Raw genomic sequence first — 17,598 nt, forward strand, 5'->3', positions numbered from 1 at the left:
TACACATTTTTATATTATTTATATCATTATCTCATTTTCTTTCATTTTCTTTCTAAATATGTGCTGACTCATCAGATTCCCCTGGATGAGTAATCTGCAAATCTTTATGTCTGTGAAGTGGTCAAGGCTTCACAAACTCAAGTAGAAAGGGCAATTACTCCTTTGCTTGCATTAACTATGACTTGTCATCACATCCAGACCCTTTGATTCTCAAACAGATGGTGAGTGGGCCTTTACAATACCCTGGGATTTGGCTGGTTTTTCAAACACTTCTTTGGTCAGTCAGGAACTTGTTTTCACTCACACATTAAGATTTATGCTTTTTAAAAAACCTCTCTATTGCTTATACTATATCCATTCCTTAACTTACAATGATCTATGCCTCAGTCAATAGCAGAGACCTATAAAACAAAGTCCTGTTCAAAACACAAGTAAAGTAAGCTGAAAATTGTAACTTGTTCTTTAACACTTATTTCTTAATATTTACATTCAGAGCATTGAGGAAGCTCTTTTGGAAACCAAGGAAGTGTCAGTGAAGTGATACCTTGCCAGGTCTAAACTGGTTTCTTGAGGTCTTGAGGTTTCTATTTAGTCATTTATCTGACATTGATATTCTCTGACTTTACTATTAGTTGTTATACATGTATGTAAAATATTCTACTAATGAAAGAATAAGCTCCTTGAGTACAATTATAATTCACTTTTCTATATTTACTGCAATATCTGCTTTAGAGTCTTTTATAAATCTTGAACTAAATTAATAACAGTTGACAGGATTTCCAGAATTCATGTTTTTCTATAATTATTTTTAACATAATATCACCAAAAAGTCACATCATTTTGTTGTAAACAATTCATATATGTTTCATTATACAAAATATAGTTTAAAAAGAGAAACTATCTCAGAACCAGTATATTCTTAAGCAAAGGCTGCTGCATTAATCTCAAGTCTAAATATCTAATGTCTAATATGTAAAACAGTTCAGTGTTTTACATAGACTTTACTATATATAACAATGGGAAAATTCCAACTCCAACGTTTCATGAAAAATCAGTGTGAATTTAACAGACAGTGAAGGCTCTATGAAGGAATTCATGATTCAACTTTAGAAATTCACCATCAGTAAATCCCTGGAACTGGATGAGTGCTCTATGATGAGGTGTGAAGGAAATATACTGTGAAATAGCAGAGATATTGACAAGGATATACCTTAAAAGCAATAAGCACTGGATGACTGAAAAGTTTCCCATACTCAAAGGGAATCTAGACATTTCGGCAAAATCTGAGCTTAAACTAAGAAATGCAGTAAGTAATATAGCAAACAGATAATTCATTTCAAGTAATATAATTATTACACACTTCATGGATAATTGTTTTAAAGTTTGAAACTAAGATTACCAGTCTTTTCCTAATTAAAGAACTCCTATTTTCTACATGAGATTCATTATTTAAAACTTTTTATCTCTTAACTGAATATATTAAGTTTGTTTGGTTTGCATTATTACAAGACATTACTAATCAAATATTTTAATCAGCATTAGAATAGCAGTGTTTACACAAAAAGTAAAACATAAATAATTTAAAACATTAAAATGTAAGATACTTTAACCTGTGTTTTGTTTTACTTATTTATTTATTTATTTTCAGAATTAGAAGTTATTTTTTTAATCTCTTAAGTTTATTTATTTATTTTTGAGAAAGAGACAAAAAGAAAAAGAGAGTGGGCGTGGAGGGGCAGAGAGAGAGAGGGAGAGAGAAAATCTCAAGTAGGCACCACACTGTCAGCATGGAGCCTGATGTGGGCTCAAACTCACAAACTGTGAGATCATGACCTGAGCCAAAACCAAGAGTCAGATGCTTAACCAACAGCCACCCAGGATCCCCAATTTTTTTTAAGATTTTATTTGTAAGTAGCCTCTACACCCAACGTGAGGCTTGAATTTACAATTCTGAGATCAAAGAGTCCAAAGCTCTACTGTTTGAGCCAGCCAGGCACCCCAGGAGTAGAATTTATTGATTCATCACTTATATAAACACCCAGTGCTCATCACAAGTTCCCTCCTTGGTACCCATAACCCATTTAGTCCATCTCCACCAACCTCTCCTCCAGTAAACTTGTTTGTTCTCTACAATTGAGTGTCTTATGGCTTGCCTCTCCTTTTTTTTTTTCATTCCCAATGTTCATCAGTTTTGTTTCTTAAATTCCACCTATGAGTGAAATCATATGAATTTGTCTTTCTCTGACCTATTTCACTTAACATGATACACTCTAGCTATATCCATGTTGTTGCAACTGGAATGATTTCATTTTTTTGATGGTTGAGTAATATGCCATTGTATGTACACATGTGTGTGTGTATGGGTGTGTGTGTATATATATATATACACACATATATGTGTATATATATATATGTGTGTGTGTGTATATATATATATATATATATATATATATATATATATATATATCCATTTTCAGTTGATGGACATTTGGGCTCTTTCCATAATTTAACTATTGATAATAATGCTGATATAAACATTGGGGTACGTGTGCTTCTTTGAATCTGTATTTTTCTATCCTTTGGGTAAATACATAGTAGTGCAACTGCTGGGTCATAGGGTAGTTTTATTTTTAAATTTTTGAGAAAACTCTACTGTTCTCCAGAGAGGCTGCAACAATTTGCATTTCTACCAACAAACAATGTAAGAGGGTTCCCCTTTCTCCATAGCCTCACCAACATCTGTTGCTTCCTGTGTTGTCAATTTTAGCAATTCTGCCAAATGAGAGGTAGTATCACATCATACTTTTGATTTGTATTTCCCTGATGATGTGTGATGTTGAGCGTATTTTCATGTGTCTGTTAGCCATCTGGATATGTTCTTTGGAATAATGTCTATTCATGTCTTCTGCCCATTTCTTAACTGGATTATTTGGGAGGGGGTCACGTTTGATAAGTGCTTTGCAGATTTTGGATACTGTTTATCAGATATGTCATTTGCAAATATCTTCTCCCATTCCTTAGGTTGCTTTTGAGACCTGTCGATTGTTTCTTTTGCTATGCAAAAGCTTTTATCTTGATGAAGTCCGAACAGTTCATTTCTGCTTTTGTTTCCCTTGCTTCAAGAAACATGTCTACTAACAAGTTGCTGTCTCTATTCTCCTCTTGGATTTTCATGGTTTCCAGTCTCACATTTAGGGCTTTCATCCATTTTGAATATTTTTGTGTGTATGGTATAAGAAAGTGGTCTAATTGCATGCTGGTCTTCTGCATGTTGCTGTCCAGTTTTCCCAACACCATTTGTTGAAGAGATTGTCTTTTTTCCAGTGGATATTCTTTCCTGCTTTGATGAAGATCAGTTGACCATATAGTTGTGGGTCCATTTTTAGGTTTTCTATTATGTTCCACTGATCTATGTGTCCGTTTTTCTGCCAGGACCATGTTGTCTTGATTACTACAGCTTTGTAATATAGCTTCAAGTACAGAATTATGAGGCCTTCAGCTTTGCTTTGCTTTTTCTAGATTTCTTTGGCTATTCAGGATCTTTTGTGGTTCTACACAAATTTTAGGATTGTTCTAGCTCTGTGAAAAATGCTGGTAGTATTTTGATAGGGATCACAATAAATGTGTAGATTGCCTTGGGTAGTATAGACATTTTAACTATATTTGTTCTTCCAATCCATCAGTATGGAATGTTTTTCCATTTCTTTGTGTCACCTTCAATTTCTTTCATAAATGTTCTATAGTTTTCAGAGTACAGATCTTCTACCTCTTTGGTTAGGTTTATTCTTAGGTATCATATAGTTTTTGGTGCAATTGTAAATAGCCTGATTTGTGACCCAGTATGTAATGTATTCCAGAGAATGTTCCATGTCCCCTTGAAAAGAATGTATATTCTCCTCCTTTGGGTGAAATGTTCTGAATATATGTATTAAGTCCATCTGGTCCAGTGTGTCTTTTAATGCCAGTTTTCCTTGTTGGTTTTCTGCTTAGATTATCTATCCATTGCTGTAAGGAGGGTGTTAAAGTTCCCTACTATTATTGTATTGTTATCAATGAGTTTTTAGGTGTGTGAGTGTTTATTAATTGATACATATAAATGGATCCACCAAGTTGGGGGCATAAATATTTAAAATTGTTAGATCTTCTTAATAGATAGATCCCTTAATTAGGATACAGTGCCTTTCTACATGTCTTGTTACAGTCTTTGGTTCAATATCTAGTTTGTCTGATATAAGTACAACTACTCTGGCTTTCTTTTGATGTCCATTTGCATGATAAGTGATACTCTATCCCCTAACTTTCAATCTACAGGTAACTTTAGGTCTGAAATAGGTCTCTTTTACACAGCTTATAAATGGGTCTTGCTTTTTTATATGTTCTGATACCCTGATACCCTGATGTCTTTTGATTGGGGTATTTAGTCCATTTACATTCGGAGTGATTATTGATAGATATGAATTTAGTGCCATTGTATTGCCTGTAAAGTCGGTGTTTCTGGAGATTTTCTCTGTGGCTTTTTAGTCTTTGTTGCTTTTGGTCTTTCTTTTCCACTCAAAGAGTCCTTTTTAATATTTTTTTACAGGGCTGCTTTTATGGTCATAAATTCCTTTAGTTTTTGTTTGGGAAACTCTTTATCTCTCCTTCTATTCTGAATGACAGCCTTGCTGGATAAAATATTCTTAGTCGCATATTTTTCCCATTCAGCACATTGAATATATCATGCTACTCTCTTCTGGCCTGCCAAGTTTCTGTGGAAAGATCTGCTGCTAACCTGATTCGTCTTCCCTTGTGGTTAGGGATTTTTTTTCCCTCGCTGCTTTCAGGATTCTTTCATTATATCTGTATTTTGGAAACTGTACTATAATATGTCTTGGTATTGGCTTCCTTTTATTGATTTTGATGGGAGTTCTCTGTGCCTCCTGGAGTTAGATGTCTGTTTCCTTCCAGATGAGTGAAATTTTCAGCTATAATTTTCCCAAATAAATCTTCTGCTCCCTTTTTCCTCTCTTCTTCTCTGGGACTCCTATGATTTGAATGTTATTACACTTTATAGAGTCTCTGAGTTCCCTAAGTCTACCTTTGTGATCCAATTTTCCCCTCTTCTTTTCAGTTTTATTATTTTCCATAATTTTATCTTCTACATCATTACTCATTCTTCTGCTTCTTCCATCCTTGTGGTCATTATATTCAGTTGGTTTCACATCTTTAAATTTTTTTAATGTTTATCTATTTTTTGAGAGACAGAGACTGAGAATGAGCGGGGGGAGGAGCAGAGAGAGAGGGAGACACAGAATCCAAAGCAGGCTCCAGGCTTTGAGCTGTCAACACAAAGCTGACGTGGGGCTCGAACTCACGAAACACAAGATTATGACATGAGCTGAAGTCAGATGCTTAACAGACTGAGCCATCTTGACACCCCTGGTTTCACATCTAGGTTATAGCATTTTTTATTTCAACCTGACTAGTTCTTAGGTCTTTTATCTCTGCAGTAAGGGACTCTTTGATGTCTTCCATGCTTTTCTCAATCCCAGCTAGTATCCTTATGATCATTGTTTTAAATTCTGGTTAAGACATATTACTTATATCTGTTTTGATTAGCTCCCTGGCCATGATGTCTTCTTGTTCTTTTGGGGGGATAAATTCCTCTGACTTGGCATCTTGTCTAGGTCTCTGTCTTCTATATGTTAGGCAAGCTGGTTACTGACAGTAGTGGCTATATTAAGAGGTCCTGCTCCTCATAGTAATGGCTATATTAACAGGTCCTATACTGTCCAGGCCTTGCACTTCAGGAAGTGTTTCTGGTGTACACTGTGAGCACTCTGCTCCTGTTTTTTGGCCACTCATTCCGAGGTTAGTCCTCTTCAGATTTCTCATTGCCTGCAGGGGGGAGTGTTTGGACCTTGCCCACTGTGTGGCAAGTTTTGGTCCGCTTGTTAAAAGGTGCTAGATCCTATTCCCACTGGAGCTGAAGCTTTGCGGCACTCTATCTTCAGTAGACTAGGTGGGTATGGGGGGTTGTGCTGGTGTTCTGGGAAAGGGGCTCATTGCTGCTCTCTCAGCCACACTGGTCCTACTTCAGAGCACCTACAGAGCATGGGGTGGGGGGTGGGGGGTGAGGCTTGGTGTAAGTGACTCGAGCCTCCAATGTGGACATGTGGGCACTGTGCTGCCCACTGAAGTCCATCTTGCTGATGGGCAGGAATAAAAATGACATAAGCTGGCTCTCTAGTCTGTGGAGAGGGGAGTTCATGTCTACTGCTCTTCAAGGAGATTTTACAGAACAGGAAACAATCTCTTCTCATTTGTTCCAGACATCCCTCACATCCCTGCCTTCACTCTGTGTGTGAGTCATCTATCCACCCTGAGGCACAATGTTCCTGTGTTTTATATCAGGCATGTTCTCTGGGTTTCAAGACTCCAAATTTTATGAACCCAGTTCAGCAAGACCCACACTGATCTTCTGGGGTAGGGTCTCACTGCACTGTATCTGTTGCTAGTTTGTCCCAAAAGCGCAGTCATACAAATGCACAGGGGCTTGGAGTTTAAGGTAAAGTGCAGCAAAAAGCTGACATTCAGGTTAGCTGCCCTCAACATGTGTCTCTGTTTCTATGCTTATGAATGGAGCAGTTCAATGACAAGCCCCCCCCCCCCCAGCTCTTCTGTCCCTGGAGAGGCAGCGCCCCTCTCCTAAATGCACTCCAAGAAGGGGAACGGTCTCTCCCAGTGCAATCCCGGGGATCCTCAGACCACACTGTCTGCTCAAGGCCTCTGCCCTCCTTCTCCACAGGACCATCTCTATGCCCATCAGGCTCCATCCCAGCAACGTTGTAGACTTCTAAGACCAGAATTTGAGCTCTGCTGTTTATAAAAATTTGCGATAATCAGTCCCTCTTGCTTTCCCTATCAACGGTTTCCCTATCAATGGTTTTGGGGAAATGTTTTTCTTGTGAAGTACCCTGCTCTGCTCTCTCTCTCAATCTCTTTCTCTCTTTCTCTCTCCTCTCTCCCTTATCAGGCCCCCTCCCCTCCATAGCACTGGTGATTCTTTCCTCTCCCAAATCATGTCTCCGTACCTTCTACCTTCCACACAGTGTGGCTTTTTTCTCCCTCTAGTTGTGCAGTTTATTCTCAGTTTTCAGATCATTTCCCTGTGTATTCAGAATGGTCTGCAATTTATCTAGCTGTGTTTGAGGGATGAGGCAAGCATAGGTTCCTCATACCACTCTGCCATCTTAACTTTCTTCTAGCCTGTGTTGTTTTAAATATGTTTTTTTCAGGCTTTTTGAAGCAACTTCTGTATCTCCATTTCTATTAACATTTCAGTCTTTTAGGTACCTGAGGAATGTTTATTGAAAACTAAATTTTTATGATTTTATCATAATCTCTCAAACAATTTAAAAATTTCTCCAAGGAAGAACAGTAATACCCTTCTTTCAAAATGTTTTGAAAACTATCTTTTTGTTTCCTATTGATAAATTAAGATGTTTATTGGACATGGAACTGTCTCAGCTGATCTGACCAGTCCTCCTTTTGTGGCACTTAGTTGCTGACCCAGTAGGAGGTGGATGCTTGTTCTGATTAATGTAACTATAGAGTCACTACTAACAGCAGCCATGTATTGCATTATAGAGCTCTCTAGATTGCAATATGTTGTCAAGATTTATATCTTCTAATGACTAGAACAACTTCAAGAAATAAAAAGAACAGCTATTATTTTCATTTTGCTTTCAAAGAAACTAGGACTCAGTAAAGTTATCTGAATTTATTTTGTAAACCACATGATCAGAAAAAGAAAAAAAATGAAACAAAATAAAAGGCTGAAACCTCATTAAGTTTCTTGCCCACACCACAGAGATGAATCTGCACACTCTCTACTTCATTGGGAAAATTTCCAAGCTGGCTGATTGGGTTAAATAAGTGGTCTAAGGCTATGAAACATTGTGTTTTTCCCTATGAAGTTCTAATTGATGTACTTAGTAGCTGCACTTCTGTCTTTACCTCATTATTACCATTTTCAGAGGTACATTGATGAACACTAATGAAATTAATACTTTTTTTTTTCTGTTGAGAAAGAGGGTAGAAGCAAAACATAAAAAGTGTGAGTAGATGTTAAAAAAAATCTAGGTTAAATTTAGTATATCAGAGCTGGAGCAGCATCAGATTCCCATACTGTGTATGAATTTACCAGCTCCAAAAAGTGTGAAAAAGGCTTAGAAACTTCATAGATACCTCAATGCCCATGATCCACCCACTTTAGGGTGTGATTTGAAAAGCAAATGGTGTGTTGATGGCATTAAAAAAGGTATAAAAGACATTTTAATGACAGTGTAATCAAAGATTATACACCAGCTGTCACAACCAAGGCAACCATAGTAATTGGGGGTGACCAGAAGGCTTTCCAAAATAAGCTTCTTTTAAAGATTCATTTAAAACTGTCACCAAGGGACTGTTGACATTTTAATTTTTTCTTTAGATTTGGGAGTTGTTATTTTATTTCTTTTTATCTTTTCTTTGCAGAACAGTATAGCTCAATGTGTTATCAGTCTGCTCTATAGTGAATGATCAGAGAAGTAAAAAGGAAAATATATTTATATGATAACTACTTTAATTAAAATTAAGGCAATTTTGAAGGCAGGCATTGAAATAATTGATTAATACATCAGTTTGCTTTAACTATCATGTAGAGATAGTTTATCCATGCATAATTTACGTTTATATCATTAATTTGGTTATTAACATTTCTTGATAATTATATGATAATAATTCTATGGTAATAATTCTATGATCAAAAAGCAATTGTTAATATCATTGTCATGTTTAATTGATAATGATGCTTATTATTGTTGTATTATATCTTTCAAGAACTTTGTATAATAAATGATATGAATGTACCTCATTTACAAACAGGTTATCATTGCTTTCAGCATTTTTTAATCTTTTCTCTTAACTGTGCTAAAGTTATAGTATAGCAATATTTCATTACATTAGTAAAGTACCTTGTATTTTACAAAATGTTCCATTTATGTTTTGCTTTTTTTTTTTCTCTTTTTTTCTCACAACAGGAGTTGTGCCCAATAGCATATACAGGGAGAGATTAGTAGCCACCTTTTAGAGAGATGGGAACTGAGAATTAGAAACACTGATTATTTAGATAACATAATGAAGAAAGAGCATATCTGAAACTTTGGGACATCTTTGCCAATGTGTGGTATTGTTAGTCTATTGTTTTAAGCTAACTAATCAGTGAAGAGTGGTATCTCCTTGTAGTTTTTTTTTTAATATGAAATTTATTGTCAAATTGGTTTCCATACAACACCCAGTGCTCATCCCAGCAGGTGCCCTCCTCGATACCCCTCACGCACCCTCCCCTCCCTCTCACCCCCCATCAACCTTCAGTTTGTTCTCAGTTTTTTTTTTCAACGTTTATTTATTTTTGGGACAGAGAGAGACAGAGCATGAACGGGGGAGGGGCAGAGAGAGAGGGAGACACAGAATCGGAAACAGGCTCCAGGCTCTGAGCCATCAGCCCAGAGCCTGAAGCGAGCTCAAACTCACGAACCACGAGATCGTGACCTGGCTGAAGTCGGATGCTCAACCGACTGCGCCACCCAGGCGCCCCTGTTCTCAGTTTTAAGAGTCTCTTATGTTTTGGCTCCCTCCCTAACTTTTTTTTTCCTTCCCCTCCCCCATGGTCTTCGGTTAAGTTTCTCAGGATCCACACTGGAGTGAAAACATATGGTATCTGTCTTTCTCTGTATGACTTATTTCACTTAGCACAACACTCTCCAGTTCTATCCATGTTGCTACAAAAGGCCATATTTCATTCTTTCTCATTGCCAAGTAGTATTCCATTGTGTATATAAACCACATCTTCTTTATCCATTCATCAGTTGACAGACATTTAGGCTCTTTCCATAATTTGGCTATTGTTGAGAGTGCTGCTATAAACATTGGGATACAAGTGCCCCTAAGCATCAGCACTCCTGTGTCCCATGGGTAAATTCCTAGCAGTGCTACTGCTGGGTCATAGGGTAGGTCTATTGTTAATTTTTTGAGGAACCTCCACACTGTTTTCCAGAGTGGCTGCACTAGTTTGCATTCCCACCAACAGTGCAAGAGGGTTCCCGTTTCTCCACATCCTCACCAGCATCTATAGTCTCCTGATTTGTTCATTTTAGCCACTCTGACTGGCATGAGGTGTTATCTGAGTGTGGTTTTGATTTGTATTTTCCTGATGAGGAGTGACGTTGAGCATCTTTTCATGTGCCTGTTGGCCATCCGGATATCTTCTTTAGAGAAGTGTCTATTCATGTTTTCTGCCCATTTCTTCACTGGATTATTTGTTTTTTGGGTGTGGAGTTCGGTGAGTTCTTTATAGATTTTGGATATGTGTCCGATATGTCATTTGCAAATATCTTTAATTGCATTTTGCTAATAATTAATGATGTTGAACATCTTTTCTGCTGCATACTTGCCATGAGTATATCTTTTTTGATGAAATGTATGTTCAAATCTTTTGCTTATTTTTTTTAAATTGGGTTGCTTTCTTATTGAGTTTTGAGAGCTCTTCATATAATCTGCAAATAAATATTCCGTGGAGTATGTGATTTGCAAATATTTTCTTTTAGTCTGAGCTTATATTTTCATTTTCTTTACACTATCTTTCAAATAGAAGTTCTTAATTTAATGCAATCCAATTCATCAATTTATTACTTTATGCATTGTGCTTTTGGTATTGCATCTGATAAATATCTATCTAACCTAAGAATACAAAGATTTTCTGCGATACATTCCTCTACTATTTTTATAATTTTATATTTTATCTTTAAATCTGTGATCCATTTTGAATTAATCTCTATATAATGTGTGAGGTGTGGTTTGAGGTGTTTGTTTGTTTGTTTGTTTTGCATAGGGTGTTAAGTTATTTCAGCCCATTTGTTAGAAAGGATTATGCTTTTTTTTTTTCTCTCTCTCTCTCTCTCTTGTATGGTCTTGGTACCTCTGTCAAAATCAAACTAGTATGTTACTGTGGGTCCATTTCTGGGTTCTATTCCATTCATTTTATCTATGTATGTATCCTTCCACTAAAATCACAGTCTTAATTAGTGTAGTTTTATACAAAGTATTGAAATCAGATAAGGTGGATTCTTCAATTCTGTTCCTCTTTATCAAAAGTATTTTAGATATTCTGGCTGTTTTGACTTTCCATATAGTTTTAAAATCAGCTTATCATTATCTACAAAAACTATTGCTGGGGTTTTGACTAGGATGGGTCAATCTGAGAGGAGATGACTAACAATGTTGAGTGTTCAAATCCAGGGACACAGTACATTTTTCCAATTATTTAGGTATTCTTTGAGTTCTTCCACCTGTGTTTTATACAAATCCTGCAAATATTTTACCAGATTTATGCCTAAGTCAGTTTGCCTGCCTATCTTTTTACCTTTCTTCTTTCTTATCTTCCAATATTTTACATTTGAATTAAAGTCAGACATAGAGTTTCTTATGATAAAACTATCAGGAGGCTGATAGAGTCCATACTTCCAGACTGACTTAGTCTGAAAGAATGAAGCTGATTTTCAGAGAAAAACATGAAAGAGACAAGAAATACAGAACAGAGAGAGAGAGATTGAAAGAGTAAGTCTTAGAGGCACACAAACCTGTACTGTTTAGCTACAATTTGATTTGGACTTCTATAACTTATATAGAAAACAGCCATGGCCCAAATATTGGGCTCTTTACATTTTACTCTTTGTTGCTACATAAATGGCACTTGTTGGTAAACCATTTTATCACTTATTAGAACAATTAATGACCCCATGAAATTGCAAAGCCACAGTTTGTATGTGCTGTCTTTTTTGTTTTGCTTTTTGACTGTTTTTGGTTTTTTGTTTTTTGAATATGCTTTATAAACAAGCAGTTGTCATTTATTTCCAAGTCAGAGTTAGGATAAAATACATACTATGAAGATTTCTGAGGCACTGAAAGTTAGGTAGTACCAAGTTACCAATCACCTCTGTGCTGGACCAATACCATCTACAAAACAGAGTTCTGAATGGCGAATGCTGAAGAATCTAGTATGATTACTAAGTAAAGAAACTCCTCAACATTATTTATAGCCAGACACTTATATTGTAAATATTATAAGCATTTTGTGATTATTTACTGCTCTCTAAATCACACCTTCCCCTTAACATCTAACCACACACTTGTTTCAAAGTTTAGTTGAGTCATAACCTGACTGGGACCTGAGTCCCAGGTTATGTTACACTACTCACATCGACCTTACTTCAGATCCTAGATTTTTCTGTATCTTATATTGAAGGTGACCAGAAGTAGAAAAATTACTCAAGGAAGGCAAGTCTTACAAAATCCATTAGTTGAGTTCTGTTTATAATTTGTGTCATTAACAAGGAAGTTATTATTAAAAAACGCTGTTTATACTATGACTTTATCAATTTCCACAAAGCGTATTTTGGTTTCCAAATATCCAACAAAAGAGGATTATTTTTTAATGAAAAAATGTTATAATCATATAAATACTAGAGTCACTACAAGTGATAAAACTGTAAATAAATTAGACATCATTATTCATATTATAATACACAACAAGAAAAACATACCATTGCACAAAAATTATTCTTGCCAATTAAAAAAATATATATCTAATCAAACTGAGGATATAAATACCAGTTTATAGAAAACACAGCAGGGAGAGGAGGATGCTAAATGACACTACAAAGATGATACCAGTCAAATCCAGTACATGGAAAATTCTATGCTCCAAAGATCAACTTAACTCTTCTACCAATAAATAGGATGCAAAAATAAAGAGACACAACGTCTAAAAGATTAAAACTGACTTAAGAAAGATACTAACCAAATTCAAAGTGTCAGTCTTTTTGGATCTTGATTTGAACAAGCCAATCATAAAATTACATGTTTGAATCAATTGGGGAAATAACAAACATTGTCCATTGAATAACACAAGGAGATTATTGTTAATTTTGTTTGGTCTGATTATATCATTGGAGTTATATTTTCTAAAAGTCCTTACTATTAAAAATGTACATTCAAGTATTTACAGATAAGATATATTTAAAATGTGGTTCATAATACTCTAAAAATAAACAAACTAATAAAAAAACTTTTGGGAAGACAATAAATGAAGCAAGCATATACAAATGATGTTGCTAGTTGCCTATGCTAGGTATTGGGTACACATAGGCTTACACTATTTTCCCTCTGTTGTGTAATTTTGAACATTTCTATAATAAAAAGCAAAGAAAAAGGAGTGTTTCAGTATAGTTATAACAGCATAGAAAAATGTTGGGATTAACCATGTAAGTAAATTAAGAAAATAGATACCTCTGTCATTTATGGCTGTATTTGAGGAAAAAATCAAGATTACCCAAGGAGTTGAATGATGTACACTTTGCATATAGATTTTAAAGGGAAAATAATTAAATGTATTTTTATTGACCCCTGGAGAAAAAAAAGGAAGATAGATAACCAAACAGCATGTAAAGTATATATAAACCTATGTAAAATGTAATTTTATAAAACATTATACTTTATAAAATATGTATATTAATATGGGACTACATATACAAAATGTTAATGCTTATCCCTGATGGAATTGCTTTGTATTTACCTTTTAGAACTTTTAATAATTAATTTATATAAATTATATAATTAGGACAAAAGTTTTAAGTTGTTTATCATTATGCTAGTTAATTATCCATTTTGACTGAGGTTGTTCTTTGGTAAAGCATGCAATTCTTTGATTCATGGTCCTTAAAATGGCTTAGAAACGTTCTGACTGCTTTTCTCAAATTACTGGGGTAACATTCATAACTTTGTTCATAAAAATAAAATTTGTTCGAATTTATAATACTCTTTCTCCTTACATTGTGGCCTATGTTCATTTTGTTCCACCTTAATTCAGCTGAGGACAATTAAAAGCCTTCAATGTCTATGAATCCTGCAATTCGAATGTGACATTTTGAGTTTATATTGTGGTGGCTTTAAACTTGGGTTGGGAGTGCATTACTTGCATAAATTAAAGATCCTTGAATTGGGTAAATGTACAAGACAAAATGGACAAGAATGCATTTTTATTCCTTTTATTCGTTCTTCTGCATCAGAATATTGAATGAAATATTTTCAGTTGTCTCAGTTTTGGCTGAGGCCCATGAGTTTAAATCAAAGGGTATAAAGTGAACACACATTCTAGAAATTGCCAGGTCATTTGTGAGATTTTACTAACAGGGGACTGGAAAACTATATCTTGTCCCTCAGCACATGTAAAGGTATATAATGGGGTGACTGGTAGAGGAAGATCAGAAAAGAGGATTTCTTTGAAGGAAGTTTCCTGATTGTTCTGCATTCCCTCCCTCTTCCCCTTACTACTTACAGACTGGAGGTGCTTTTCAAGAGGAGAGACCATTTTCTCCCATTGGCTAAATACTGGCTGAGATGCAGAAAACTTGGAGCCCCAATACAGTGAACTTAAGAGCAAAACATGATAAAAGTCTGATCTGTGTCTGATGTAGTTGTGGGGGTAGGGGATGGTTTGGATTGGTTCTTGACCCTCAGCTATAAACATCTCCAAAGAATAACATGACTGTAGTTCCTTGAAGGCAGACCAGGTGGAAAGCACTGTGGGAGATGCTGGTTAAAATACCCTTGCAGTAAGCAATGATAGATATTTCCTGCAGACTGAAGTGGGAATACTGGGAAGGAAATTAACCCAAGGAACGCCTAGAGCTACCAGTAGTTAGAGGAGGCAAGGAAGACAAAGGATTTCTAGAAAAGATCAGAAACTAAGAGACAGGCATAGAATGATTTCTCTTCAGAGCTTACAGAAGAAACCAACCTTCTGCCATCTTGATTTCAGACAATAGCTATCCAAACTCTGAAATGCCATTTGTTATGGAATCTCTAGGAAACTAGTATAGCTAGAGCACATAAAATTTAATATCTAGACAAAAACTATTTTGAGTAAAGATCTTACAATAATTTAAGCAGCCCTCAAGACTGGCCCCTGACTGTCTCTGACCTCATCTTCTGCTTTCCTCTTATTCACTCTATTATTTCAGCTTCACTGCCTCCTTCCTGCTCCATGAATTCACCAAAAACTCCCCATTCTCAGTCCTTTGCACTTAACAAAAGCACTAAATGCCCTTTTCTTCTCCATTCCATTTCCTCCACCATCTTGCATAAATTGCTTTCAAAACCACTTATCATTTTACAAAATATATGTTTGTCTATTTTTATCATAATCTGTCATTATCAAATAGAATATGTTTCTTGAAGGCAAAACAGTATTTTTATATTCTTGGGACTCAGTAAATAAAGATAGTATGAATGAAGTATTTGTCAGATATCTCTGACAACAATTTTTTTAAATAAAAAATGTAATGAGATATGTCAATGCATTTAATGACCTAGACAAAACTGATTATTTTATGGAAAGTAAAAATTCTAAAATTAGACAATAAAGAAAAATAACTCAAATTTTTGGAAATACTACTAAATAAATAGAAATGGCAAACTCCTCACTTCAAAATTTTAAGAAAGATACTCTCTGTCTTATATATGATATCCAAAAAAGGGGAAAAAAAGGAAAGAAATAATAGATAAAATAGAGCTCATTCTATATATGATATGTAAAAATTATAAATGCATATAAGTATACTTAGTTTTAAATACATAAAGAAAATTTGAGAGATCCTCAATTGACTCTCACGTATTTGTCTCATGTATTCTCTCACAGTCATTAAAGTTCAAGCCAACAAAAGTCAGAAAAAATTAGTATAGTGGGACGATACTGTCAATAGTTTGTTCTGGTAGGTATATATAATTATTATACCCAGTAGTTACTAGAATACACCTTCTCTAGTAGCATATGCAGAACATTTAAGAACCTGACCACATATTAGATAATGAAACAAATCTCAGCAAATTTAAAGGAAAAGATACTATAAATCATCTTCATGGACACACGCAAAATTAAGTTAGAAATCATTCATAAAATAACTTAAAAAAAATTAATGTTTATTTACTTCTGAGAGAGACAGAGTGTGAGTGTGTGAGGGGCAGAGAGAGAGAGAGAGAAACACAGAATCTGAAACAGGCTCCAGGCTCTGAGCTGTCAGCACAGAGCCAGATGTGGGGCTTGAACTCATGAACCACGAAATCACGACCTGCAATGAAGTCAGATGCTCAACCTACTGAGTCACACAGGTGCCCCCAACAAAGATAACTTTTGAAGAGCCAATATAGTTGTAATGAGAAAGCACATTTTAAAAAAATATACTCTGGAGAAACAGAATTGTAGACCTTAGTGAGTAAGGTTTGGTGCTTTGTTGGTAACTCTGAGGAGACTATATGTGGCAGGAATCAGGACTTTGACTGGAGTCCTGCCATAGGTCACTATTCTTATTAAATGTGGGGTTTCTGGTTACTTCATATTCCTGACCTGGTTGCCACCTCCTCCTTCTCTTCCCTTTCCTCCTGAGCTGGCCTGATACACCACCTCTCAATGCCATTTCTTCTTTGGCATTGTATGTGGAACAAGTGGTCTTTGGGAAAATATCATGAAGAGAGATTGGGGCACAGCCTTACCTATTGACCTGAATGCACAACTAGAGGGTTGTCTTTCTCCACTGCAACCCATAGAAAATCCTGTAAAAGCAACTGAGAATGCATCATATAATTTTGTGTTTTGTGATGTCCAGGTATATAAACCAATAAATTTCCTTATCATTGAGCCAATTCTCAAACTTGAGATAATACTGAAACTTCCTGTATTGTTCTCTCCTCTAGTACTTTTTCATGTCTCTGCAAATTGATACACACACACACACACACACACACACACACACACACACAAAACCCTACCTTTCTAAGACATTTATGTTATACAGCAAACATCATGGACAACTATTAGGCGTGTTTACCATAAGTCTTGTAACAGGACTCTAAAAGACTTAATAATTTTGGAAATGTTTCAGTAACTAGCTTAGAGATATCTTAGTAATCTGATTGTTTTTCTAATTTTTGTAATTATCTTCAAGGTCCTGTTGCAGTTATTCTTATAAGTATCTATATAAAATGGACGTAAGTACTATAAGTCATTATGTATTCAATTGGAGTGTTATTAAATTATTTTGTCAAGCTCCAACAGAAGAAATGAACATGAGATTTTAAAAATTTTAGCTATGCTCAGTTAAACCAATGTAGAAACTTACAAGATGGTCAACGAGTTATGCAGCTAGAGTAGATTTCAGCAAAGCTCTGAAAACTCAGGGCCAGTCCTTGCATATGGCTTACTCCTATAAAGACACAATTACCAAGCTAATGTCTCTGGTATTTATAGAACATCAAAACCTCAAAGTTAAAAGAACAGTATTCTCCCATTTTCTAGTAAATGCAGTCTTCATACAATTCAATTACAAAGCTTTGTTATCGAAGCAAGTTTGAGAAAACTCTCATAAATAATTCTTTAAATAAGACAAATAATATATGTAAACTTGGTCAAGGAAGCCAGTCCATCAAGAACTATAACTTGTAAAATATTTTCTATATTCTAAA

This window comes from Acinonyx jubatus, chromosome B2, assembly GCF_027475565.1.
Source record: "Acinonyx jubatus isolate Ajub_Pintada_27869175 chromosome B2, VMU_Ajub_asm_v1.0, whole genome shotgun sequence".
Classification (NCBI taxonomy): domain Eukaryota; kingdom Metazoa; phylum Chordata; class Mammalia; order Carnivora; family Felidae; genus Acinonyx; species Acinonyx jubatus.